The sequence below is a fragment of the Microcaecilia unicolor genome, unplaced genomic scaffold (genome assembly GCF_901765095.1).
Source record: "Microcaecilia unicolor unplaced genomic scaffold, aMicUni1.1, whole genome shotgun sequence".
NCBI lineage: Eukaryota > Metazoa > Chordata > Amphibia > Gymnophiona > Siphonopidae > Microcaecilia > Microcaecilia unicolor.
In genome coordinates, this window is record NW_021963345.1 from 1852190 (window position 1) to 1878613 (window position 26424).

At 48.5% G+C, this 26424-nt stretch overlaps 1 long non-coding RNA gene across 1 annotated transcript in view; it reads left to right on the plus strand.

The window, feature by feature from the left end:
• Positions 1-21345, plus strand: part of LOC115459226 — a 47291-nt gene extending 25946 nt beyond the window's left edge. Inside the window, exon 3 of the long non-coding RNA XR_003940231.1 lies at positions 21166-21345. This is a non-coding gene — a long non-coding RNA (uncharacterized LOC115459226). The remainder of the gene's footprint in view (positions 1-21165) is intronic.
• Positions 21346-26424: the final 5079 nt, after the last annotated feature.

The following is a 26424-nucleotide window of genomic DNA, read 5'->3' on the forward strand; positions in this document are numbered from 1 at the left end:
TCCTGATATTCAGCAGCTAAATTAGACCCAGATATCCAATGGCAGGCCATGTCTAGTCACCGAAAATCTGGGGATATCTGGGAGGGTATATGTGGGTCCTAGTTGATATTTAGGCAGAACCCATGTAAGACACTTATGTGGATCCCAGCTGAATATTGGCCGGGACGCACATTAGAACATCCGTCTGATCATCCCCCCTCCCCAACAAGAGAGGAAAATCCACTGCTTATACCTGGGATAAGCAGCATAAATCAGTTCTATTCTTTTGGGATCCAGTACTTGCGACCTGGATTGGCCACTGTTGGAAACAGGATACCGGGCTCTATTAGTTTCAGTCAGACCGAGTATGGCAACGCTTATGTTCTTACGACTACTGACAGAGATCACAGCTGCCATTTTCCATCCAGAGCCATCAGGGGAAGGATTAAGGGGTAGATGCACAGAACTCCAGCTCTGTAGAGACCTGCGCAAGAAAATACTGGTTGCAACAAAAACGAAATACAAATTATATGCACACTATTAGCTTAAGCATTGGACGTTAAAGGGGGAGAGCTGTGTGTCAGAGGAAAGGTCCTGCCAGACATAGTAACATAGTAGATGATGGCAGAAAAAGACCTGCACGGTCCATCCAGTCTGCCCAATAAGATAAACTCACATGTGCTACTTTTTGTGTATACCTTACCTTGATTTGTACCTGTCCTTTTCTGGGCACAGACCGTATAAGTCTGCCCAGCACCATCTCCGTCTCCTGCCACCGGCTTTGCCACCCAATCTCGTCTAAGCTCCTTAGGATCCATTCCTTCTGAGCAGGATTCCTTTATGTTTATCCCACACATGTTTGAATTCCGTTACCGTTTATTTTTCTTGAGTCTGTCCCCCTTCAATCTCATTTCATGTCCTCTTGTTCTACTGCCTTCGCATCTCCTGAAAAGGTTAGCTTGCAGATTAATACCTTTCAAATATTTGAACGTCTGTATCATATCACCCCTGTTTCTCCTTTCCTCCAGAGTATACATGTTTAGTTCAGCAAGTCTCTCCTCATACGTCTTGTAACGCAAATCCCATACCATTCTTGCAGCTTTTCTTTGCACTGCTTCAATTCTTTTTTCATCCTTAACAAGATACGGCCTCCAGAACTGAACACAATACTCCAGGTGGGGCCTCACCAACGACTTATACAGGGGCATCAACACCCCCTTTCTTCTGCTGGTCACACCTCTCTCTGTACAGCCTAACAACCTTCTAGCTAGGGCCACCGCCTTGTCATACTGTTTCGTCGCCTTCAAATCCTCAGATACTATCACCCCAAGATCCCTCTCCCCATCCGTACCTATCAGACTCTCCCCGCCTAACACATATGTCTCCCGTGGATTTCTACTCCCTAAGTGCATGACTTTGCATTTCTTCGCATTGAATTTAATTGCCAAACCTTAGACCATTTTTCTAGCTTCCGTAGGTCCTTTTTCAGCCTTCAGCTTTGCCTCTGCTGTGACCCACCAGCGTTTGGAGGACTGGGAAGGGAGGAATGGAGGTTGGCAGGTGCACCGAAAAGACACTGGACGTGAGCTTGAAGTGGGAGATAGAGGCAGGCAGATGTATTGGGGAGACGTTGGACCCGGGCTTAGGGGGAGGGTGAGAAGGGGAAGGGAGCTCTAGTTTCAGGCGGCCCTGGGCATTTTGTTGGGCTCGCTCAGTGGTAGCTATGCCCCTGAATTGGAGGTAGAAGCAAACAATTGAAGTCAGTTGATGCTTCCAGGAGATCTTGGGTCTGCAACAGCACTAACAATCTCCAATCCACAGAAGTCCTCCAACCAAGCTGGTGAGAGATTTCTTTAAAATGAAAGAACCAATTATCTGCACCCATTAGAGAGGCAAAAAGGAAATCAGGACAGTATAGGGTGGGTGGAAGGAGAGGAGACCAGCAGCAGCTAAAGCCAACAGAGAAGAATAGAAAACACATTAAAGCGAGGTGTAGTGCCCATCCCCACCTACTTACTAAACACCATCTCTACTACTGTCACCCCCCCCCCCATCTGTCACCTCCTCAACCTCTCTCTCTCCACTGCAACTGTCCCTGACACCTTCAAGCATGCTGTAGTCACACCACTCCTCAAAAAACCATCACTAGACCCTACCTGTCCTTCCAACTACCGCCCCATCTCCCTCCTACCCTTCCTCTCCAAGATACTTGAACGCGCTGTTCACAGCTGTTGCCTTGATTTTCTCTCCTCTCATGCCATCCTCGATCCGCTTCAATCTGGTTTTCGCCCACTACACTTGACAGAAACAGAGGAGTGATCTAAGCAGCATCACAACCAGTAGTAGCAGATCTGATACAGACAGGCAAGTGGGGTTGCGTTGTCTGTGAACTACATTACACACAATGCATTGCTCACACACATATCTCAGCAGTGAAGACTACAGCAGTCAAGATCTTTAGGGGTAAGATTAGCAGTGAAGGCATTAACACATTTTAGGGTCACACTATAACTAGTGCCAAGCTATCATGGGACAGAACACTCCCCGTCTGGTATCGGAGATACCACTATTATTATCATCTCACGTTACCAAACTAATAGCATGCAAAGTCCATTGTCTGTATTCAGGTTGTCTGTCAGCTGTGGGGTTGTCTTCTTCCATCACTTGGGAGCTGAAACGAGAGACAGGCAACAACAACACTAAACATAAGGGAGAGAAAGAGTCTTTGAGTCTCTGGTTTTCCTGAGTAGATGATGCCTCTCGGAGCTTGTGCCTCTTCGTGCGGCACGAGGCGTACAATTTCAGTGATGACTCTGGAGAATCCTTCGCTGTTCCTTGCTTCACGGTTCTGCTTTCGACCGCTCTGATATTCCTGTTCTCGCTGGGGATAGCTTTGACGACTGATGCCAGGGACCAATCATCGCGTGGAGTCTGGCTGTCCTTGAATAAGACAATGTCGCCTTCATGGACGTCGACCTCACTGCTCTGTCACTTGCAGCAGATCTGTAGGATCATTCGCTTCGTCACACAGGAGCTGAAACGAGAGACAGACAACAACACACACTGGACAACACAAAGGAGAGAGAGAGTTCTTGAGTCTTTGGTCTTCACCGGTAGAAGATGGTTCACTGTGCTTGTGCTTCTTCATGCGGCATGAGGAGCACCATTTCCGTGATGGGTCTACAGAACTTATTTGCTGATCCTTGTTTCACTGTTCTGATTTCGACCTTTCTGACGTTCCCATCTTCACTGGGGATGGCTTTGGTCACTAGTTGAGCTTGGTTGTCCTTGAGTAAGACAATGTCGCCTTCCTGGATGTTGGCCTTACTGGTTTGCCACTTGTTGCGGTTCTGTAGAGTCGGGAGGTACTCTCGTCTCCAGCGTTTCCAGAAGGTATTCACCAAGCTCTGTACTTGTCTCCACTGCCATCTGCATAGATCCTTCTCATCAAAATCTCCAGGCGGGTTTGGAGGCACACCCGTCTTTTGAGTTAGGAGCATGGCTGGAGTCAGGATCAAAGGTGACTCTGGGTCGGAGGACAATGGAATCAGAGGTCTTGCGTTGATGATGGCAGACACTTCTGCCAGGAGTGTGGTCAGAATCTCATGGGTGAGGCGGTTAGTCTTGGTCTCGGATAGCATAGAGTCAAGGATTCGGCGAGATACCCCAATCATACGCTCCCAAACTCCCCCCATATGTGAGGCATGGGGGGGGGGGGTTGAATATCCACATGCACTGTTGGTCATTCAAGTATTTCTCGACAGTAGAGGTGTTGATCTTCTCTGAGTTTATCTTCAACTCTTTGCAAGCGCTCACGAAGTTGGATCCACAGTCAGAGCGGATCTGCTTGGCTGGACCACGGATTGAGAAGAACCTTCTGAGAGCATTTATGAAGCTTGAAGAATCCATAGACTCTATAACTTCGATGTGGACAGCGCGTATGCTCATGCACGTGAACATAACGGCCCATTGCTTGCTGTTCGCGTTCCCTCCTCTGGTCCATCTCGAGACGATTGCCCATGGTCCAAAGATGTCCAGCCCCACATAAGTGAATGGTGGGTCAATGCTTAACCTTTCAGGTGGCAAGTCTGCCATTCTTTGGTCTTTATGCTTGCCCCATGTCTTACGGCACTTGACGCATCTGTGGATAACTGAGGTGATGCAACGCTTTGCTCCAACGATCCACAATCCTGCGGTCCAGATTGACCCTTCGGTAAAGTGTCGGCTTTGGTGTTTGACTTGCTCATGGTAGTGCCGAATGAGGACAGTGGATACAGGGTGTCGTCCTGGTATGATCAGGGGATTCCTTTCGCTCTTGTCCAGCTTGGCACGGGCGAGACGGCCGCCTATTCTCAACAAACCATCCTCGTCTTGGAAAGGGTCTAGCTTCCACAAGGGACTGTCTTTTGTCACGTCCTTCCCTTTGTTGAAGCACTGGAGTTCTGTGACGTATCTTTCTCGTTGCACACAACGCAAGATTGTCTTCTCGGCCTGGAGGAGCTCTTCTGCTGGCAGGGGCTTGGTGCAGAGGTGCCAATGGTGACACGTGCTTGCTCCTCTATCAGCCCTTGGTTGGAAGGAATGAGCGATGTGGATAAGGTGGGCTATGGCTCTCTTCAGTGTCGCCCACCGTGAAAATCGGTTGAAGTGGTGCGTGCCCAGGCCAAAGTAGCTGAAACACTTGTGACGAGGGCCGTCACTGGCGGACGGACTTCGACATCGTCTTCCGGGTTCATCAGTTCAAAGGAGTTTACAGTAGCTGGAGGGGTGCTTATTGGCTGTGCGAGAAACTTCGGCCCTGTTTGCCAAGTCGTTCGCGTTAGGTGCGCTGCTGAGACAGCTCTCGTGGCATGGTCTGCTGGGTTGTGATCGGTTGACACGTGTCTTGTGGACTTCCGAATGCGTTCCACTCGGTTACTCATGTACACGTAGAATCTCCTACTCTGATTGTGTATATAGCCGAGTACAACCTTACTATCTGTGTAGAACTTAACTGAGTCCAGTTGAGTGTCCATCTCGCTCACAACCAGTTCGGCTATTTCTACTGCCAGAACTGCTCCGTACAGCTCCAGGCGTGGCACAGTCTGACTGGGCTGCGGGGCGAGCTTGGCTTTGCCAAAGATGAATCCCACGTGGACACCGCCACAGGCATCTACGGCCTTCAGGCACGCCACCGTAGCTATGGCCTTTTCTGAGGCATCAGAGAAGACGCAAACCTCTTTGTGGCAGGCGTTCGTGAGAGACACGGGGACATATGTTCGTGGGATGCGGAGTTCTTCGAGTGATTTTAGGGAGCTCCTCCATGTGTCCCACTCTTGCTTCTTTTCCTGTGGCAGTGGAGTGTCCCATTCACTCGGGGTCGAAGACAGTTCGCGAAGCAGCAATCTTCCCTGGATGGTGACTGGCGCCACAAATCCCAGAGGATCATACAGGCTGTTCACTGTGGACAAAACGCCTCGTCAGGTGTACGGTTTCTCTTGTGCGCAAACCCGGAAAGTGAAGGTGTCCCCCTTTAGGTCCCAGCTCAAGCCAAGGCTGCGTTGTAGTGGGGGTGTATCCACTCCTAAGTCTAGGTCCTTCAAGTTCATGGCATGATCCGCTGAAGGGAACGCTTTCATCACCTCGGCGCTGTTGGATGCAATTTTGTGGAGCCTCAGATTAGCTTTCGCTACCATCATCTGCGTCCTTTTCAACAGATCGATGGCCTCTGTTTCAGTGGGCAGGGACTTCAACCCGTCATCTACATAGAAGTCTCTCTCTACAAACTGCCTGGCATCAGCGCCATGTTCTTTCTCTCCTTCCTGTGCAGTTTGTCTGAGCCCGTAGGTGGCCACAGCGGGTGATGGGCCGTTCCCAAAGACATGTACTCGCATCCTGTATTCGACAATCTCTCCGTTGACATCATTGTTGCGGAACCACAAGAATCTTAAGTAATTTCTGTAATCTTCATGGACGGTGAAGCAGTAGAACATTTGCTGGATGTCGGCCGTTACGGCAATGCGCTCTTTTCTAAAGTGGATCAGGATGCCCAGTAAACTGCTGGTAAGGTCAGGCCCGGTGAGCAGCACATTGTTCAGTGAGGTCCCTCTAAACTGGGCGCTGGAGTCGAACACGACTCGGATTTGCCCTGGCTTCTGCGGGTGATACACCCCAAAGATGGGCAAGTACCAACTCTCTTCGTCTACTCTCAATGGTGGGGCAGGCTCCGCGTGGCCATTGGTGAGCATGTCCTGCATGAAGGTTGTGAAATGCTTTCTCATCTCTGGTTTCCTTCTCAAAGTTTTCTGCAGTGAAGCAAGTCGAGAAAGGGCATAACTTCTGTTGTTTGGGAGCCGAGACCTGGGCTTACGAAATGGAAGGGGTGCCACCCAGCTGTTCACCTCATCTTTCCTAAATTCTTTTTTCATGATGTTCAGGAACTCTTTATCTTCTATAGAGAAGGCCGGTTTGTCAACATCTTTGGTGGTGTGGAACACCGAGCTTCCCAAGTATTCACTCAAATCTGCTATGGGGATGGTTCTGTAGAGTGTTGAATCACTGTTCCGTTCCTTGTAAGCAGGGGCCTCTTTGGTGGTCAGGTGTCTGGTGCATGGTTCGAATAAGGAAGCGCGCCCAACTTCTAGGCCGTTGGTGGCGAGCTCCTTGATGTTTGGCCTTGTTCGATCGAGGCAGACGTTGCCCACTATTGTCCAACCCAGGTCGAGATGGTGCGCATAGGGAGCATCACGCGGGCCCCTGCGTGATTCAAGGATGTACAAGAGTTCTGGCGCGTCTCAGCCCAGCAAAAGTAAGATTTCAGCTTCCGGATCCACAGGCCTGAGTTGGTTGGCTATAGGTCTTAAATGGGGGTGGTCCCATGCCGCCTCTGGTGTTGGAATTTCATCCTTGTCATCTGGTATCTGGTCACATTCGATCAGCATGGGCAGCCGTAACTTGGCGCTTCCATCTATTGCCTATATCACGTAACCGCTCGCCACTCTTCCCGACATTTGCACGATTCCTGTACATGTCCTAATGCTATAAGAGGAACAGGCTTGATGGAGCTTGAACAGGTCGAAAAACTCTGATCTTGCAAGGGACCGGTTGCTCTGCTTGTCTGTGATGGCGTACATTTTAACTGCTTCCTCGGGTCGCCCTTCAGGATACACCTTGGCTAGGCATATCTTGGTGCAAGACCTCCCTTCGTGGATCTTCCCACACACCCTCGTACATTTTGGCGTGACTTGGAGCGTCGTTGCCTCCCCTTCTTCTGTCTCCCCGCCGTGATCTGTTTCGGAGTTGATACATGGCTTTGCTCCGCTGGGGTGTAGAGCATAGATATGTCGGTTACTACCGCACTCTGCGCACCGGACAGGGGCTCTGCAGCCTCGGGCGAGATGGTCTGAAGAAGAACAGCACCTGTAGCAGAATTTGTACTTCGTAAGCAGCTCCATACGCTCCTTCAAAGGCAACCTCAGGAACCACCGACACTCTCTGAATGGATGGGGTGCCTTGTGTATCGGGCACTGCTCGTTGGGGACCTCTTCATTCTCTGTGCTGGGAGGAGGGTCAGGCGTTGAGGATGATACTTCCGTCTTATACACAGAAATGGGTTTCCTGTATGTTCTGGCTGGTTTCCCTTCCCAGGACGGGCCCGATTCAGATGGTTCTACTATGAACCAGGGGTCGTTTCTCCTTTTGGCTATGTCCCTTATGAAACTTGTGAAGATACTGAAGGGAGGATACTTCCCTTGGTTCTCTGCCTTGTATCGTGTGCCAGCTACTGACCACATCTCCCTTTTGTTGTATGGTAACTTCCCTAAGATGCTCTTGGTGCCCCGAGGTGTGTCTAGCTGGCTGAGGTTTGGAAATCCGTTCTCGGCCTTGACCGCTTCCAGCTCGTGAAGGAGGTTTACCAGTTCTTGCAACTTGTGGTGGTCTCTAACGGATATTGTTGGGAATCTATCCAACTTGTTGAACAATTAATTCTCTATGGCTTCCGGGCTCCCGTAGTACTCCTCAAGCCTTTCCCACATCTCTTCTAACCCTCTAGACAGGTCGCTCAGATAGGAGTGCTTCAGTTCTTCTACGCGTACGGCTGTTTCCTTCCCCAGCCAGTGTAGCATCATGTTCATCTCTTGCTTGGGAGTGAGCCTCATGTTCGCGATGGCGTCCTTGAAGTCTGACTTCCATGCCCGGTAACGCTCAGGGCGGCCGTCGAACTGGGTAAGTCCTGAGCCTCCCAGATCCTTGCGCGCCAGATATCTTACTAGCTCGTCTCCTGTTGAGGCTTCGGGTTGAGCAGTGGGAACCGATGCTGGTGGATTGGTCTGGCCCTCTGTAGGGATATACGTGGGGTGCGACCGCTTTGTTGTTTCTTGATTGCCTACAGAGTGTTGAAATGATGCTCCCGGAGGCAGTAGTGGTGCATCAGAGCGTATACATACAGGCGCGTCGGTGCATTGAGAGTCAGCTTCCGTGATGTGTCGCACCTTGGGCTTTCTTTCTTGGGTTTGCACTCCCAGTGCTGAGGGTAAGTTTGGTTCTTCAGGATTGGAGGGCTCCTCTGGCTCTGAATGTATCGCTGCTCTGCTAGGTGCCGTGGTGTGTGCTATCACATAAGCTTTAGTTCTTCGAGCAGGGCTTTCAGCGGAAAGGTGGCTGAGTCGCTCCGCCGCGTCACTCGATTCCACCGCTTCTCCGAAGGCATTGGCTTTTGCTTCCAACCTAACGATTTCTCTGTCTTGCTGGAGCGCCTCCAGCCTAATGTTCAGCTTGGCCCTTCTTCTTGCGACCTCAGCCGCCATTGCAGCCCTCTCGCGTGCCTCCTTGGCCCTCTCGCGTGTCGTCTCGGCCCTCCTGCGGGCATCTTCCGCCTCTATGTCGGCCCTCCTGCGGGCATCTTCCGCCTCTAGGTCAGCCAGTTCTAGCTTCAGGGCGACCTCTTGTTCAAGGTGGTGACGGCGAGACTTGGCCATCACCGCTGCAATCCGTGCCTGATGAGCCACTGAGCTAGCTGCTGACAGGTTGGAGCGGGTTGATGCACATGACCTGGAGGATCTTGAGCTCTTGGATGTGTGCTTTGAAGAGTGGGAGCACAGGGAGGCGTTGTCTCGTATATCTACGCTTGCATTCGATGTTTCCTCTATGGCTCTTGTTACTTCCGCTCTACGCTTCTGATCTATGGATTCTTGGAGCTCCTTTTCCTTCAGGCTCTGCTCCGTATTTGCTTCGACTAAGAACTGGTAGTACTTTTCTGTCTTTTTCTGGTAGAGCGCATAATTAATCTCCATCAATGACAGACGGGTGCCATCGCCTTCTGCTGTCTTCGAGGCTCCTAGCATGCCTTCCTTCACCTCTTCCCACAGCTGGTTTAGCTTCATACTGTACTTTTCCTGCTTCACTTGGTAAATTTCCAGAGATTTATGGGTCAGCTTATGGATTCTTTTGCTCTTTGCTTGCTGTTGGGCCTGAGGAGGAAGGAGGTCTGCTGTATCTGCCTGTCTCTCTGGCCGCCCTTGTGTGTTTGGGTCAAGGGCTGCCGCCTCTGGTGTAGTCTGTGAAGCATTAAGGTCTGCCATTATCATCTTTGTGTAGGGAGGGGGGGGGGGGGGCTAGATGTGTGGGGACTCACTCTGAGTGAAGCTGTGCCTGCTTGCTCCTTTAAACTTGCCTCCCTCTGTTCACTGACTTAAAGGAGGGAGATCCTTTTCTCGAGCTGTTCACACCAGGACTGTATCCAATTTCAATTACAAGTTAATGAGCAGAGTTGCTGAAAGCAGGTGGGGAGCTTGCTCTGGAGATGGGGAAAGGTACTTGAAGAACAATAGGAGGGTACTTCTCACTTAATTGCCCCTTGCAAATGTGGTTGTGCAGGGAAGGCAGACAGTCACTGGTTTTAAACCTTTATTATCTTATGCTTTCTTTCCAGATTCAGTGCTTCTAAAAGATGCCTTTAACAGATTCAAAGTTACATAGTAACATAGTAGATGACGGCAGAAAAAGACCTGCGCGGTCCATCCAGTCTGCCCAACAAGATAAACTCATATGTGCTACTTTTTGTGTATACCTTACCTTGATTTGTACCTGTCCTTTTCAGGGCACAGACCGTATAAGTCTGCCCAGCACTATCCCCGCCTCCCAACCACCAGCCCCGCCTCCCACCACTGGTTCTGGCACAGACCTTATAAGTCTGCCCAGCACTATCCCCGTCCCCCAACCACCAGCCCCGCCTCCCACCACCGGTTCTGGCACAGACCTTATAAGTCTGCCCAGCACTATCCCCGCCCTACCTCCCACCACCAGCTCTGTCACAAACTGTATAAGTCTGCCCAGCACTATCCCCGCCTCCCAACCACCAGTCCCGCCTCCCACCACTGGCTCTGGCACAGAACGTATAAGTCTGCCCAGCACTATCCCCGCCTCCCGCCACCGGCTCTGCCACCCAATCTCGGCTAAGCTCCTTAGGATCCATTCCTTCTGAACAGGATTCCTTTATGTTTATCCCACGCATGTTTGAATTCCGTTACCGTTTTCATTTCCACCAAGCATCCACTACTCTCTCTGTGAAAAAATACTTCCTGACATTTTTCTTGAGGTGTGGGAAGGTTAGGTACCTTGTTTTTGGAGGTGGGCTGATACCACTACAAAGCATTTCATGAACACACAACAGGCAGAACGGAAGGACCTTTAATTGAAAATTCTCTATTTGAAAGATGAATCTCAGATACCTTCTGCAACAATGATGGATTGGTTTAGGTGTGCATGCATCCTTGAGATCTACGGTACATAGCCAGTCCCCATTCATTTTGAATTTCTCCTTGTGAAGAGATACCTATTTACATTGTATTTGGGAGTGCCCCCCTATGGTAAAATTATGTCTTACCCCAGACCAATGGGTTATGTCCATCCACCAGAGAAAGGAGACAGAGACAACAAATAGCTCCAAGCACTTCGCCCTCAAAGGCATTATACAGCCTGGAATGTTCAGCAATCCTCTCAGTCTCCTAGCGGATGGTGAACGGATAGTGCAGCTCCTGTCTGGTGCCCGGCCGGCAGCTCCTGTCCTAGGCCTCCCACAGGCCAGTCAAGTGAGGGTTATAGCTAACCGCCTGAAGCCCTGGCTGGAATGGATGACAAAGACCCCTGAGGCAGGCCTTAGGGCCGAAACACGGCCGTGTCGGGTCCATTTCATGTTCAATTTGTTACCTTTTAATTTTTTTCATGTGAATAAATACATATATTTTTTGGTATCCTCATCCATTCTCCTCACTTTTTGTTTTATATCTCACGGTTTCGTGAGGGTTTTTACCTCCTTTTTGTTTTTGCTTTGGAATGGATGACACCCAGTGATTCTGGGTCCCTGGCCTACAATGCAAAGAGAAGCTGCAGAGCCCATCGCAGGGACTGTAGAGAACTGCATTAAGGAGTTGGCAAAGGAACCCAAGAAGCACTGACAGGCACCGCACAAACCATGTGAAGGGCTAAAGAAACCTCCGAGAAGGATGCAGCTTCTCAGAAAGGCCCTGCGATGTACCAACAGACAGCGAAGCAGTCTGGCTGGGTGTTTCTAGAACCCTGAACTGCTACCAAGCCCCGATAAAAGCCCTAGCCAAGGATACGACACCGAGGCAGCTGCAAACGTGAGGTGAATGGCCTGAATCTGAGTCAAAGGCAGCCGCCATCACCCAAGACCAGGAAGCCTGTTGAAGGGTGGAAACAAGGCTGCTACGTGAGAATCCTCCAAGAGATACCCACGAGAACATATCACCGAAAGTGGACCACACCATAGCACTCTGGAAGACACCAGCAGCCAGGAAGCCAGCAACATGTTGCTGGAAAAAATTGCTAAGCAGTCCCGCTGAGAAGAGCTGCCCGAAGAAAAAAAAATCTGAGACTGCACCAATTGCTAACGACAGCAGCATTAGGGACTACACACGCCAACCATGTCAGCCTCCTGATTTCCTTTTTTTTTTAAAACACATCCAAACAGAACGAAAGAGAGAGAGACCATTGACAAACAGAGGAAACATCCCAGTGGGAATGAACATGGCCAACCACTAGAAGAGCCCACAGCATTGGCGATGCCCCAGAAAGGAAAGTGGGAACCAGGTGCCTAAAGGAACCCTGGCCCGCTAAGAACTGGAAAACAAGCAACAACATAAAAGATTTCCTATGAGAGGAAAAAAGTCACCAAGCCCAGATATAGACCATCTGGAACAAAGCCAAGAGATAGTGTTGCTGAGCATTGCAACATGAGGAAGAACTAGCTAAGCCCTGGAAAAGAAAAATCAAGGCATATACTTGCTGTGCCACCAGGAATCCAGCTGAACTGCAAAGTTAAGTTTCACAACACTCCCCAAAATGCCACACAGGGCCAGAGTGGAATTTAGGGGGGGGGGAGCCGGTATAACTGGGTGTCACCCTAGCTGAAGGATGAGGGAAACCGCAATCACTGGGTATCATCCATTCCAACCAGAACCTCAGGCAATCAGCTACAATCCCCACCCAATCGACCTGTGGGAAACCCAGGTTTCCTCATGCCAGTATCCACAGGGGTGCTCGTGGCAAACTGTAGGAGCGTTTGCTGGCCCGGAGGGAGTGATTGGCCGATGGTAAGACACCCTTCACTGCACCTTTTCGCTTTGTATGCGGCATATTGGAAGAAGGTAATAATTGAACAGAGCTCAGCGTTAGCCTCCACAGAGCCTCAAGCTCGAGCCGCCATCTTGACTCCTCCCCACACCTAAATCTCTTGTTCTTTTCTGAAGCTCCTTTATTAAATAACATAGATGATTACTCACAGTTAGATGTTCATAAACACAAAGGAATCCTGTGGTTTTGTGAGCTGTATCAGTGGAGAGAAGGTAGAAGTTTAACCAGGATCAGCTCGTTGCAGAGGTAAGAAAATAGTTCCATAGATAGAGGCAGCTTGGAGTTAGGTGTTTGGGAGTGCAGTACCCTCTTTTAGGAGGATATTTCAGGGTGAAAAGACTAGTGCTTCTCCAGAGCTACAACAGGATCATTGCTTTGTACTGGAGCAAATGGATACTGTCCTCCTTATGGACGGGGGGGGGGGGGGGGGGGCGGAGCCAGAAGCTCATACAGACTCAGAGAAGAAGGAGTAGGAAAGCCAATAGGGACGAAGCCTGCCCTCGAGTGGCAAGGGTGGCTCTAGGGGGCAGCCCCTGATTGGAGGAAAAGGTCATACCTGGCTGACCTCTCGGGACAGAGATAGTAAGAATGGCCAGGAAGTGCTGGCACATAAACAAAGAAGCCAAGCTTGGCTGAGACAGAGGAGTGATCTAAGCAGCATCACAACCAGTAGTAGCAGATCTTAAACAGACAGGCAAGTGGGGTTGCGTTGTCTGTGAACTACATTACACACAATGCATTGCTCACACACATATCTCAGCAGTGAAGACTACAGCAGTCAAGATCTTTAGGGGTAAGAATAGCAGTGAAGGCATTAACACATTTTAGGGTCACACTTTAACTAGTGCCCAGCTGTCATGGGACAGAACAACAAGGTAATGTTGACGTAACACTAAACAGGACGGGACCCAGAATAAAAAAACCAGGAGCAGAAGAGATCACCTGCTGAAAGTCTTGGCTCTCTATATTTAATTAAGTATGTGTTTCAAAGCATTTGATATATCACCATTCACTGGGCTGCTTAGTGGTTTACAAGATCATGACAGAGCGAAGAAAAGGGAAGGGAAGGGAAGGTAAAGGCACAGGCCCCGGGACAGCCACAGGTGCCACAGCACCCCCAAAATTTTGCTATCCTTCTCTACCCATGAGGCCTTTTTTCTCTTATCTTGCACCTGCACACACTCAAAGCTGGCCAGCTGGTTCTGTCCCCTCCAAAACAAGAAGTGTTTAGAGGGGGCAGGAGCCAGCAGGCCTTGAGCATCTAAAGATCCTGTATCGGGCCAGCCATGAGATGTCTCCAACGTAGCTTATAGAGTTGCCACCCCAGGGGAACATGGTAAGAAAAAAAATACCTTGTGGACACAGTAGGGAAGAAAAGAAATGCTGACGATTGGGTGGGGGGAGATTTGAATGATGGACACCATAGGCAGAGGGGAGAGAACAGAAAGAAAGAAAAGGGGAAGGGAAGGAGAGAGATGCTGAAGAGAAGAGGGAAGGGGAGGGGAAGAGATGCTGAAGACCATGGGGGGGGGGAGGGTGGAATGTTAAACACCACAGGGAGGTTGAATAACAGATGGATGCTATAGGCAGAGGGGGAAGGGAAGGAGACAGATGCTGTAGACCATGGGGGGGGGGGGTGGAGTTGAGAGGGAGGGAAGGAGAGAGATGCTAGAGACCATGGAGTGGGTAGGATGCTGGAAACCACAGAAAGGGGAGAGATGCTGAAAGGGGAGAGAAGGAGAGGTGCTGAAGAGAGGAGGGATGCTAGAAACTGTGTGGGGGGGAGGGGTGAGATGCTGTAGAACATGGGGGGAGGTTGAGAGGGAGGGAAAGAGAGAGATGCTGGAGACTCTGGGGGATGTAATGCTGGACACTACAGGCAGGGGGTGGGAGAAGGGAAAAAGAGAGGTGCTACAGACTATAGGGGAGGGAGAGAGGTGCAGTAGACCATGAGGGGCTGAGAGGGAGAGATGCTGGATAAGAGGGGGGGGGGGGGGGAGTAAGTAGGGAAGTAGAGAAATGCTTGACACCATGGGGGGGTTGAGGATATATGTTGGATGCCATAGAAGGGGACTAGGATGCTATGGAAGGATTGGGGACAGAGCATTCCGCTGCCTCTGGGTAAAGGAGCACAATATAAATCCAAGAGACAAATAATCAATTGCCATCAATGGTGATACATAAGGGAATAAGACATGTGATAAATGAAGAAGAAAAGCCCAACGAGCTTTAAAAAGAGAAAGAGCTCACCATACTGAAAGAGAGAGAGAGTTAAGAGAAAAGCCAAGTGTTTAAAAGAGGCCTTGAATCTCTTGACTGAACGTTCAGAACAAAGATCGCTAGGCATTTGCTTCCACAGGGCGGAAACAGACAGTTAAAGGCCACAGCACGAGAGAAATCAAGACAAATCATGGAGGCAGAAGGCACAGCCAATAAATTAGCTCAAGATGAATGCAGAGCACAATTGGGGGTGCTGAAACAGCGCTTGCTAAAGTCTCCAATGATCTGTTCCTGGCCAGATCCAAAGGTCTCTGTTCTATTCTCATCCTTCTTGATCTATCTGCTGCCTTTGACACTGTTGATCACAGCCTATTCCTTGATACGCTGTACTTACTTGGATTTCAGGGCTCTGTTCTTTCCTGGTTTTCTTCTTATCTCTCCCAGCGTACCTTTAGTATATACTCTAGTGGATCCTCCTCTACTTCTATCCCACTGTCAGTTGGTGTACCTCAGGGATCTGTCCTGGGACCTCTTCTTTTCTCCATCTATACTTCTTCCCTTGGTACTCTGATCTCATCCCATGGTTTTCAGTATCATCTTTATGCTGATGACTCCCAGATCTACCTCTCCACACCAGAAATCTCAGCCGAAATCCAGGCCAAAGTATCAGCCTGCCTGTCTGACATTGCTTCCTGGATGTCTCGGCGCCATCTGAAACTAAACATGACCAAGACTGAGCTTCTCATCTTTCCCCCTAAACCAACCTCTCCTCCTCCCTCATTCTCTATTTCTGTGGATAACACCAGTGGTGTGCTGGAGCTGGCTTACTCCGGCTCGCAAGAGCCGCTTGTTAAATTTTGACAGCTCTTGCGAGCCGGTTGTTCTTCGGGGCGAGCCGGCTCCATTACATGAGGTAAGCATGGCAGGAGGGCGCCATCACAGGCCATGCTTACCTCCCCTCACCGCTCCTAAACATTTCCAGCAATTGTCTTCTCTCCCCTGCTCCCCTCTACCCATCCATGCCCAGCAATTCTCCTCCCCCCTGAACTCCCCTCCCGCTCCCATCCATGCCCAACAATTTTCCGTTGCCCCATTCTCCCCTCCCGCTCCCATCCATTTCCAGCGATTCTCCTCCCTCCCCTGCCCTCCCCTCCCGCTCCCAAACATGTCCAGTGATTGTCCTTCATCTCCACCCTCCCCTCCCGGTCCCATCCATCTTTTTTCATTACCTCCGTTGAAGCGCTGCGTTATTTAAAGCCCTGCTGCCCGTCTCTGCCCCTCTACCCATCCATGCCCAGCAATTGTCTTCTCTCCCCTGCCCCCTCTACCCATCAATGCCCAGCAACTGTCTTCTCTCCCCTGCCCCCCTCTACCCATCCATGCCCAGCAATTGTCTTCTCTCCCCTGCCCCCTCTACCCATCCATGCCCAGCAATTGTCTTCTCTCCCTGCCCCCCTCTACCCATCTATGCCCAGCAATTGTCATCTCTCCCCTGCCCCCTCCATCCATGCCCAGCAATTGTCTTCTCTCCCCTGCTCCCCTCTACCCATCCATGCCCAGCAATTCTCCTCCCCCCTGCCCTCCCCTCCCGCTCCCATCCATGCCCAACAATTTTCCATTGCCCCATTCTCCCCTCCCGCTCCCATCCATTTCCAGCGATTCTCCTTCACCCCCACAAAATTGTTGGGCATGGATGGGAGCGGGAGGGGAGGGCAGGGGGGAGGAGAATTGCTGGGCATGGATGGGTAGGGGGGCAGGGGAGAGAAGAGAATTGCTGGGTATGGATGGATAGAGGGTGGCAGGGGAGAGAGGAGAGTTTCAGGACATAGATGGAGGGGAGGGCAAGAGAAATTCTGGACATGGAGGGAAGATAGAGGAAGGAGATTAGATGAGGGGAAAGGAAGTGAGGAGAGAAACTGCACATGGATAGAGAAAATAGGCAGAAGCTGGATCCACTGTACAGTCAAATCTGCGGAGGACCAGAAATGAAGAAGAAAGGAGGAAAGAAAAGAAATAAATGGAAAGGAAGCCCTGGAAACGGAGTCAAGGGAACAGATAGAGAGCAGCAGAATCAGATACTGGACCAGCATGATCAGAGAAACAAAGTCACCAAACAACAAAGGTAGAAAAAAAATAATTTTATTTTCATTATAGTGTTTGGAATATGTCCACTTTGAGAATCAGGTGCTGAACGTTAAAAGTTTATATTTATTTACTTATTTATGGCATTTTATCCCATATTAAACATGAATTAGATTGGAACCTGGGATCATTTAATTTTTTTTCCTGGAGAGAGTAATGCATTGCCCCTCCCCTCGGCTATAGCCAGCGTTGCAATTTTGGGGGGGGGCGCAGAGGTGGACGGGGGGGGGGGGGGGGGGGGGGCGCCGAGGTGGATGGGGAGAGAGCCTGTTGTTAAAAATTTACCAGCACACCACTGCCTCCAGCGTTCCCTTCCCTCTCACTGTTCCGCCCTCTGACATCATTTCATCTTTATGCGAGAGCAGGATAATGAGAGGTAAGAGAACACTGGAGGCTTGCTGATGTCAGGATGTTACGAACCCAGCCAGCCAGAGAACATTGGAGGTACAAATTATATATATAGATCTACATTTCACAAAGCACGCTTAGTCTTTAAAAAGCATTAAATAAAAATGTTTTCTTTTCTTCCTTTGTTGTCTGAGTATTTTACTTTTCTAATTAGGCTGGTTCCAGTCTCTTTTCCACTTTCCATGTGTCAGTCGACTCCTAAATTCTTTTCCAGGTTGGCTTTTCAATTTCTTCTCCCTCCTCTTGTCTTCTTCCTTTCCTTCTCTACATTTTTTCATTTAATGTTTTTTTCACACTTTTCTTTCACCCTTTAGTCCTTAGTCTCTGTTTCACTTCTCATCTACCTCATCCCCTTCTCCCATTCCCCTTCCCCAGTACCCCCATCCCTTTTCAATGCCTCTCATCCTCTCTCCAGTCTTCCAGGTCATTGATATTAGGTCTCAACCTTTCCTCACGTCAACCCCTTCTCTTGTCCCTCTTCTCTTATCCCTCATTTCACATCCTCACTCATTATCCCAACCCATCAATATACTCCCACATATCTAAGCCTGCCAAGTATTCACTAGCCCCTCAAATTCCCACTCCATCTCTCTGATCCATAATTGCTCTGTTCCTCTTCCTCTCCCTTCCATCCACACCTCCTAGCCCCATGCATCTTCTGATCTGTTCCCCTCCCCTCTACCCTTACCCCCAGTCCCATCCACCTCCTGCTTCTCCCTCCTACACCCTAGCCTCATCCATATCTTGCTTCCTCCACCCCACTCAGTACGGGTCAGTGTTCCCCTCCCTCCCCTCTTCTCCTCTCTCTCCCAGTACAATCCAGTGTCGCTCTCCCCATCCTCTCCTTTCTCCTATCCCTCCTCTGGCCTACAGTCTTCAAGGTGTCCAGACCATTGTTGTCAGGGTTGCGGTCTTCCCGCAACACTGGGTGTTCCCCTCCCCCTCTTCTCCTCTCTCTCCCAGTACAATCCAGTGTCGCTCTCCCATCCTCTCCTCTTTCCTATCCCTCCTCTGGCCTACAGTCTTCAAGGTGTCCAGACCATTGTTGTCAGGGTTGCGGTCTTCCCGCAACACTGGGTGGGTTTTCTGCGAGCAGCTGCAGAAAATTTTCAGCGGCTGCGGGGTGCGGGTTTGGGCTTTTTTTCCTGTGGCCGCTGTGTGCTTTTTTCCGGGGCTTCTATTGGTCCACTTTGGTCCAATAGAAGCTTTCCCGGGGTTTCTATTGGTCCGGTGTGGTCCAATAGAAGCTTTTCAGGGGCGTGGTTGATGTCAGGGGCGGGGTTAACAACGTCGGGGGTGACGTCAGGGGGCGGGGTTAATGACGTGGGAGGCAGGGTCTGTGACATTGGAGGCGGGGTTGGTGACGTGGGAGGCGGGGTTTGACTTTGGGCGTTTTTTGGGCGAGTTTAGGGCTGATTTTGGGCTGGGAAAATTTTTCCCATCTGGCAACCCTGGTCCAGACAGTTTCAGGGCCACCGGCAGCGTTAGCGATGCAAGCATTCTACCTTCAGCCTGCCTAGAAGCTTTACTTCTGCAGCAACTTCCTGTTCCTGTGTAGGTGGGATGCTGCAGAGAGAAGGTTTCCGGGGCAGCTGGAAGGCAGCATGCTTACATCACTAATGCTATCGATGGCCCTGAACCGGTCCGGACAGCTTGAAGACTGCAGACCGGAGGAGGGGTAGAGGAAAGAAGGTGAGGAGATGACGGGAGAGGAAGTGCTATTACTGGAACCAGCAAGGAAGGGGGTGGAAGGAGAGAGGGGGATTGTGCACTATGTCCATGGGAGAAGGACACCAGATCAAAAATAAAAGAATGTGAATTAGTATAAATCTACTACTACTACTTATCATTTCTATAGCGCTACAAGACATACGCAGCGCTGTACACCATACACAAAAGACAGTCCCTGCTCAAAGAGCTTACAATCTAGATAAGACAGGTAAACAGACAGAACAATTATGGGTAAGAGAATACAGACAGAACAATTAAGGGAAGGGAATAAAGAGGTGAGGATAAAGGACAGGGCAAGTGAGTTAGGAGTCAAAAGCAGTGGTAAAGAGGTGGGTTTTGAGTTTGGACTTGAAAACGACTAAAGACGGGGCTAGACGTACAGGCTCGGGAAGTCTATTCCAGGCGTGAGGTGCAGCGAGATAAAAGGAACGGAGTCTTGAATTAGCAGTAGAGGAGAAAGGGACAGATAGGAGAGATTTATCTACAGAACGGAGTACTCGAGGGGGGACATAGGGAGAGACAAGAATGGAGAGGTACTGGGGAGCGGCAGTGAATGCACTTATAGGTTAATAGGAGAAGTTTGAATTGAATACGGAAACGGATAGGGAGCCAGTGAAGTGACTTAAGGAGAGGGGTAATGTGGGCATAGCGACTTTGGTGGAAGATGAGTCACGCAGCAGAGTTTTGGATTGATTGAAGAGGCGAGAGATGGCTAAGAGGGAGGCCGGTGAAAAGTAGGTTACAATAATCAAGACAAGAGGTGATAAGAGTGTGGATAAGGGTTCAGAGATGAAGGGACGGATTTTGTTAATGTTGTAGGGAAAGAAACGACAGGTTTTGACAATCTGCTGAATGTGATCAGAGAAGGAGAGAGAGAAGTCAAAGATGACCCCAAGGTTACGAGCAGATGAGACAGGGAGAATAAGAGTGCCATCCACCGAAATAGAGAAAGGGGGGTGAGGGGAGGTAGGTTTAGGGGGAAAGATGAGAAGCTCGGTTTTGGCCGTGTTGAGCTTCAGATGACGTCAAGACATCCATGCAGCAATGTCAGACAGGCAGGCTGAAACTTTGGTCTGGATGCCAGTTGAGACATCGGGGGTAGAGAGGTAGATCTGGGAGTCGTCAGCATAGAGATGGTACTGAAAGCCATGGGATGAAATCAGAGAGCCAAGGGAAGACGTGTAGATGGAAAACAGAGAGGACTGAGAACAGAGCCTTGAGGTACACCGATTGGTAGTGGGATAAAAGTGGAAGAGGATCCACCAGAGTGTACACTAAAGGTGCGAAGCGAGAGGTAGGAGGAGAACCAGGAAAGAACAGAGCCCTGGAATCCAAATGAAGACAGCATATCAAGGAGTAGGCCGTGATCAACAGTGTCAAAAGCAGCGGATAGGTCAAGAAGAATGAGGATAGAATAGAGACCTTTGGATTTGGCCAGAAACAGGTCGTTGGAAACTTTAGTAAGTGCAGTTTCAGTTTAATGAAGAGGGCGAAAGCCAGATTGGAGTGGGTCAAGAACAGCTTGAGATGAGAGAAAGTCAAGGCAGTGAACGGCGCATTCAAGTAATTTGGAAAGGAAGGGAGGAGGGAGATGGGTTGATAGTTGGAAGGACAGGTAGGGTCAAGATCTGTTTCCAGATACCCAACTAAATAGTATAAATATAGAAATCTCAAAGTCCTACTTAGATTCCTCACTTCAATTAATGTAATACATTCAAGAGTGCATAAATCTCTCACTATCACATGTCTAGGAGCAGTGTACCTAGTAGGGATTGGGACTCCTCTGAGAGCTCTTGGCTGTGATATTATCCATCAGGGATTGGAACTACTCTACATGCTCCGTTCTGTGCCTGTAGCCAAGTCTGTGTTAATAAAACTTCTATTCTGAGCTCTGTGACTTTATTTAGCTGAGGATATGACAGGAACTCCTTCCGCTGCTCTGAGTTCCAGGATCTAGGTAGAGGGTTAGTGCTCTGGTATGAAATTGGGGGGGGGGGGAAGAATTACTCCCCCAGGAACTGCTCATGGTGTTCCACCTCTCTTCTCTTCTAGTGAACCGGACCTGTACTTGATTTTGGACCAGCCTCACTGCTGACATTCAGAAGGATCTTTCTCCAGCACTGAGGACACCACCCCTGTACCCTCTACTTCTACACCCTCCAGGGACTCACAGTGTGATTACTGGAACTCTGGTTACTTTCTAATGGATTAAATAAAACCTTTGCAGCATCATTCAGTGATTGGCTTTTGGTTCTTTAAACACAATCAGGTTCATATTTGTAGCATTTGCCACAGGTTGATGGGGCTGAGGAATACCCAGAGGATAAGGATCCCCTTATGTCAGTCGTACAGGGTTAATTGTTAATCATGTAACCCGGATCTCACCTCTAGCTCAGTTTTCACCTCACTCTTCTTCTAGCATTGCCTCTTCAGTTCGAGCTTGGGAGTGGGTTAACAGTCCGGAATAGAGATCCCGGGATTGGGAAATAAAGTGGAGCTTCTCTGTAAGGTCTTACTAGTCCCGGGTGCAAATGTCCTCACTCCCGCTTCAAAGAATTCACAGTCCACTCCAATAGTGTCTTTTGATGCAACTGAACTTTACTGAACTTTCTGAAAAAAGGGAGGAAACCAATTTTATAGCTCCAACACACCCTTGAGTTTGGCTTCCTTCCCTCCCAGGGACATCCCACAATCTCACCCCAGTGACTCCAGGGAAAGCTGTCACCACTCACTAATCTCCAAATAATGGGGAATTACAATCATAATTAGGCACAGTAAATTCAAAAAGCAAAGAGGCACCACACATTGACCACTGCTAATGAAAACTAAAACTAAACGCCACATTCCTTTCTAAGAGTAAAGCACCAAATAAATCACACTATATACCATATAAGCTATATTAGACTACTATCCTTAGTACCTTAGCAAGTTTGAAATTATTGTAAAACTCAAAAATACTAAGATGGAGACAGCAGTCCAGCAGCGAGAGGGGTTCTATCCAGTCTGTTGCATTGGGTGTCACATGTATGATTATCTCCCAGTTGGTGAGAGGTTATATGTGTGTGCCTAATGCAAAGAGCTCCAAGCTCTTAGAGAACAGGTCTGTTCTCTTGAGGCTAGATTGGAGGAGCTGAGGGAGAAAGAGCGGTACATGGGGGAGACCTACAGGGACATTGTAGAGAAGTCTCACCTCCAGTCTGGTAGCCTCAGAGCTGCCTTGGAGAAGAGAGGTCTACTAGAATGAGAACAGCACCCTGGTGAAGTAGGAAGTACTCCTGTAACCAGGACTTGCCACCAGGGGTTGTACTATCCTCTTCCACCGAGGGTACGTTTCCAAGACCTTCTGCCCAGGAGAGAAGGGTTAGGACAGCTGTTATAGTTGGAGATTCAATCATTAGGCATTTAGATAGCCGAGTGTCTGGTGGACATGAGAATCGCCTGGTGATTTGTCTGACTGGTGCGAGGGTGTCAATCCTGTTTTCCCTGGAGCACAGAGCAGACATTATGAACAGAAAAAGTTAGAGTATAGGATACATGAATGAAGGAATAAGCATGGAAAATGAACAGAGCAGATCGTTAAAAGACAAACGTAATTTATTGTTAAGAACCAATTTAAAAAAAAAAAATATATATATATATATACACATAAACAGCCCGACAAAGGCCATGTTTCACCCAACAGGGCTGCTTCAGGGGCCACAAGAGATAATAAAATAATGTAAATAAAATAGACATATATATTGTTTGTCATATACATATGCATCTGATTTAAAATATTATTATCAAACAATCACACATAAACATGTATGTGTACATATGCAGAGATTCCAACATAAAATATGAAATAACATTAATATAAAATCCATGAGAGATAAAATATATTGTAATATAACACCAATATCCCAAACAAAAAGATATGATAAAAAAAATAATAGACATCTGTACTGGACTGAAACATATAGAAAGCATCTAATATATACAAAAGAGAAACCATAGCTAATATATCATTATTACAAAACATTAGCATAATAGACGTTTAAGGCAAAAGACAGCCACCTACACAACAATCCTTTTACTGCCAAGTGTAATGAATATATATTGAGTAAACTAAAAAAGAAAAAACATACATAAAATATGTATATATCGTCATATATGACTGAAAAATAAACCATGAAAAATAATAAAATGAAAAGGATGAAAGTGACTTACATGTAAAAAAGATCACCTTGATTTGAAAAAAACAGCACAGTCAGAGATGCCAAAAACAGAATACTGACCTTAAATATAAATATTATTAAAAATAGAAAAATATGAATTGAAACAAGTGCATTAGGCATCATATGTATCTCTGTACATTTGTTTAATGCTGTACATGTACTGTAAAAGATAAACAGTCAAAGGCTTGAATTGAATTAACATAAAATAAAACAACACCCTCCACTAAGCTAGAAAGAAAAAAATACTTACATGAACTCAAACTGACAATCTCATATCTCTGAAAGTGCTGGAAAAGTATAATGACTAGCACAGGAAGCTATATAGAGAAACTACAGGTCGAAGGTCAAAGTGCATCAGTCCAAGGCATGAATTGAATTAAGATAAAATAAAATAACAGCCTTCAGGAATTAAAACAACATCCTTCACTAAGCTAGAAAGAAAAAAATACTTACATGAAGTCAAACTGACAATCTCATATCTCTGAAAGTGCTGAAAAAGTATAATGACTAGCACAGGAAGCTATATAGAGAAACTACAGGTCGAAGGTCAAAGTGCATCAGTCCAAGGCATGAATTGAATTAAGATAAAATAAAATAACAGCCTTCAGGAATTAAAACAACATCCTTCACTAAGCTAGAAAGAAAAAATACTTACATGAAGTCAAACTGACAATCTCATATCTCTGAAAATGAAGGAATAAGCAGACAGAAAGCATTATAACTGAAAAGGAAATCACTGGGGTAGAGTTCAACAGTTCATGCAGTAGATCAAATTCCAGACAAAAAACAAATTAGAGCAGGTCCAAAATTACACTAACGAGTCCAATGAAATTCTCCTTCCAGCAATGCAGCTGTAGTTTCAGACCAGTCTCGCAGCATGCTTCAGAAGGATGCCAACTAAGAGTTAATAAGGGTAGGCATGATGTCATAAAAAGTCACAGTTCCCAATAAGTGAAATAATCTATTTAATGTCTGGCATGAGCAGAAAAAAAAACATTAGCACAATGCTATTCTCAGGTGCCCATAGGTGCTAGAGGTGTGTTTGTAACTGTGGAGGATGGGCAGTGTTACAAGGCTTCTGGTTGGCTGTCTGAGGCCCCAGGGAGAGCTGGGAGCTTGAGGGGCAGTGTGGAAGGCAGCCAATAGCAGCCAGGATCTGCTAAAGGGTGTGAATTTGGACCAATGAGGTGGCAGGAGGCAGTCTGACCCATAGATTGGCGTAAATTTCAAGCCAATCCAGGGGACAGGAGGGGTGGAGCAAAGAAAAGAAGAGCAGTCCAGATGCAACCTGGGAAAATGAAAGGCAAGCTCGGGCAAAGAGAGGAAGGTGAAAGCATGCTCTGAGAGGGGAAGATCGGATCCAGGCAGGAGTGTGCAAGCTGGGGCAGAGAAGGGCATGCTCAGGCAAGAAGAGGCAGCTGCAGGCTGGATGAGAAGGAGATCAAACCCAAGCAGGAGTGAGCTGCAGGCTGGAAGAGAAGGACCCACTGACGAGCCCCAGATGAAGAGAGAGAACTGGTGAGTCCTGCAAGGGGCCGGGCACTAAAGCAGACAGGAACAGAGGAGGAGGAGAAGAAGATCAAACCCAAGCAGGAGTGAGCTGCAGGCTGGAAGAGAAGGACCCACTGACGAGCCCCAGATGAAGAGAGAGAACTGGTGAGTCCTGCAAGGGGCCGGGCACTAAAGCAGACAGGAACAGAGGAGGAGGAGAAGAAGATCAAACCCAAGCAGGAGTGAGCTGCAGGCTGGAAGAGAAGGACCCACTGACGAGCCCCAGATGAAGAGAGAGAACTGGTGAGTCCTGCAAGGGGCCGGGCACTAAAGCAGACAGGAACAGAGGAGGAGGAGAAGAAGATCAAACCCAAGCAGGAGTGAGCTGCAGGCTAGAAGAGAAGGACCCACTGACGACCCCAGATGAAGAGAGAGAACTGGTGAGTCCTGCAAGGGGCCGGGCACTAAAGCAGACAGGAACAGAGGAGGAGGAGAAGGAGATCTGGAGTGAGCCGGGGGCAAAAGAGGAGCTGTAGCAGTAGCCACAGAGGCCATTCTTCAGACAGAGATAGAAGCAGAGGAGGAAGAGGGACCACACTGGGAAGCTGAGACGTGTTGGGAGCAGTGCAGAGCTGAATAGAGAGTAGCGTGGCAAGGGCCCTGAATCCCAGAGAAGTCCACCCAGCGCATCCCTCCATGTGTGTGCTTGCCTGTCCAGAGAGGAGAAAGCCGGCTGTGTGACTGCCTATCCAGAAAGGGAAGAAGCCCTACAAACAGAGAGACACCCCCCCCCCCTGCACTGAGTGCCCAGACTCCAAAGGAACTTTTTTTTAGAGTGTCTGCCAGCGTGATGTCTGCCTCAGGAGGATCCAGACAGAAGCCTGCTGGTTTGAGTGTCCGCACCAGTGTGAGCCTGCCCTGGGGAAAGAGATGTCCAGCCTAAGCCTCGAGCACTGTGAGTGCCTGCAGTTAAGGTCCTGCCTTTAGGAGATTTAGTTTAGCAGTCCATCAGTGTGAGTAGAGGGTGGGTGTATAACAAAATAAAAGAAAAGGGGTCATGTTTTGGGAGGGCTAGATAGGAATTTCCCTGCTTATCTTTTTATTTGAGTAATTTAGTTAGCCCACAAGGTCCTTTGCCAAAGAAACTACTGATTGAGGTTAGCACACACACTGAGCACAGGGAGTCAGGATTTTCATTTTTTGAGTTCTTTGAGTCAGAGCAGTAGGTATCCTGGAGTTCCTGAGCCAGTGAGCTGACCTTGCCAACCAAGGAGACGTGGATGTGGAGAAGACCAAGGTACCGAACGCAAGAGAGCAGCGATCCTAGCGAAGATTTGATACACCGGTAACATTATTGTGTGCACACAAATTGAATATATATATATATATATATATATATATATATATCAGATCTGAGTACAATAATTGCGGTTGTGTAACATAGTAACATAGTAGATGACGGCAGAAAAAGACCTGTACGGTCCATCCAGTCTGCCCAACAAGATAACTCATATTTGCTGCTTTTTGTGTATACCCTACTTTGATTTGTACCTGTGCTCTTCAGGGCACAGACCGTATAAATCTGCCCAGTACTATCCCCGCC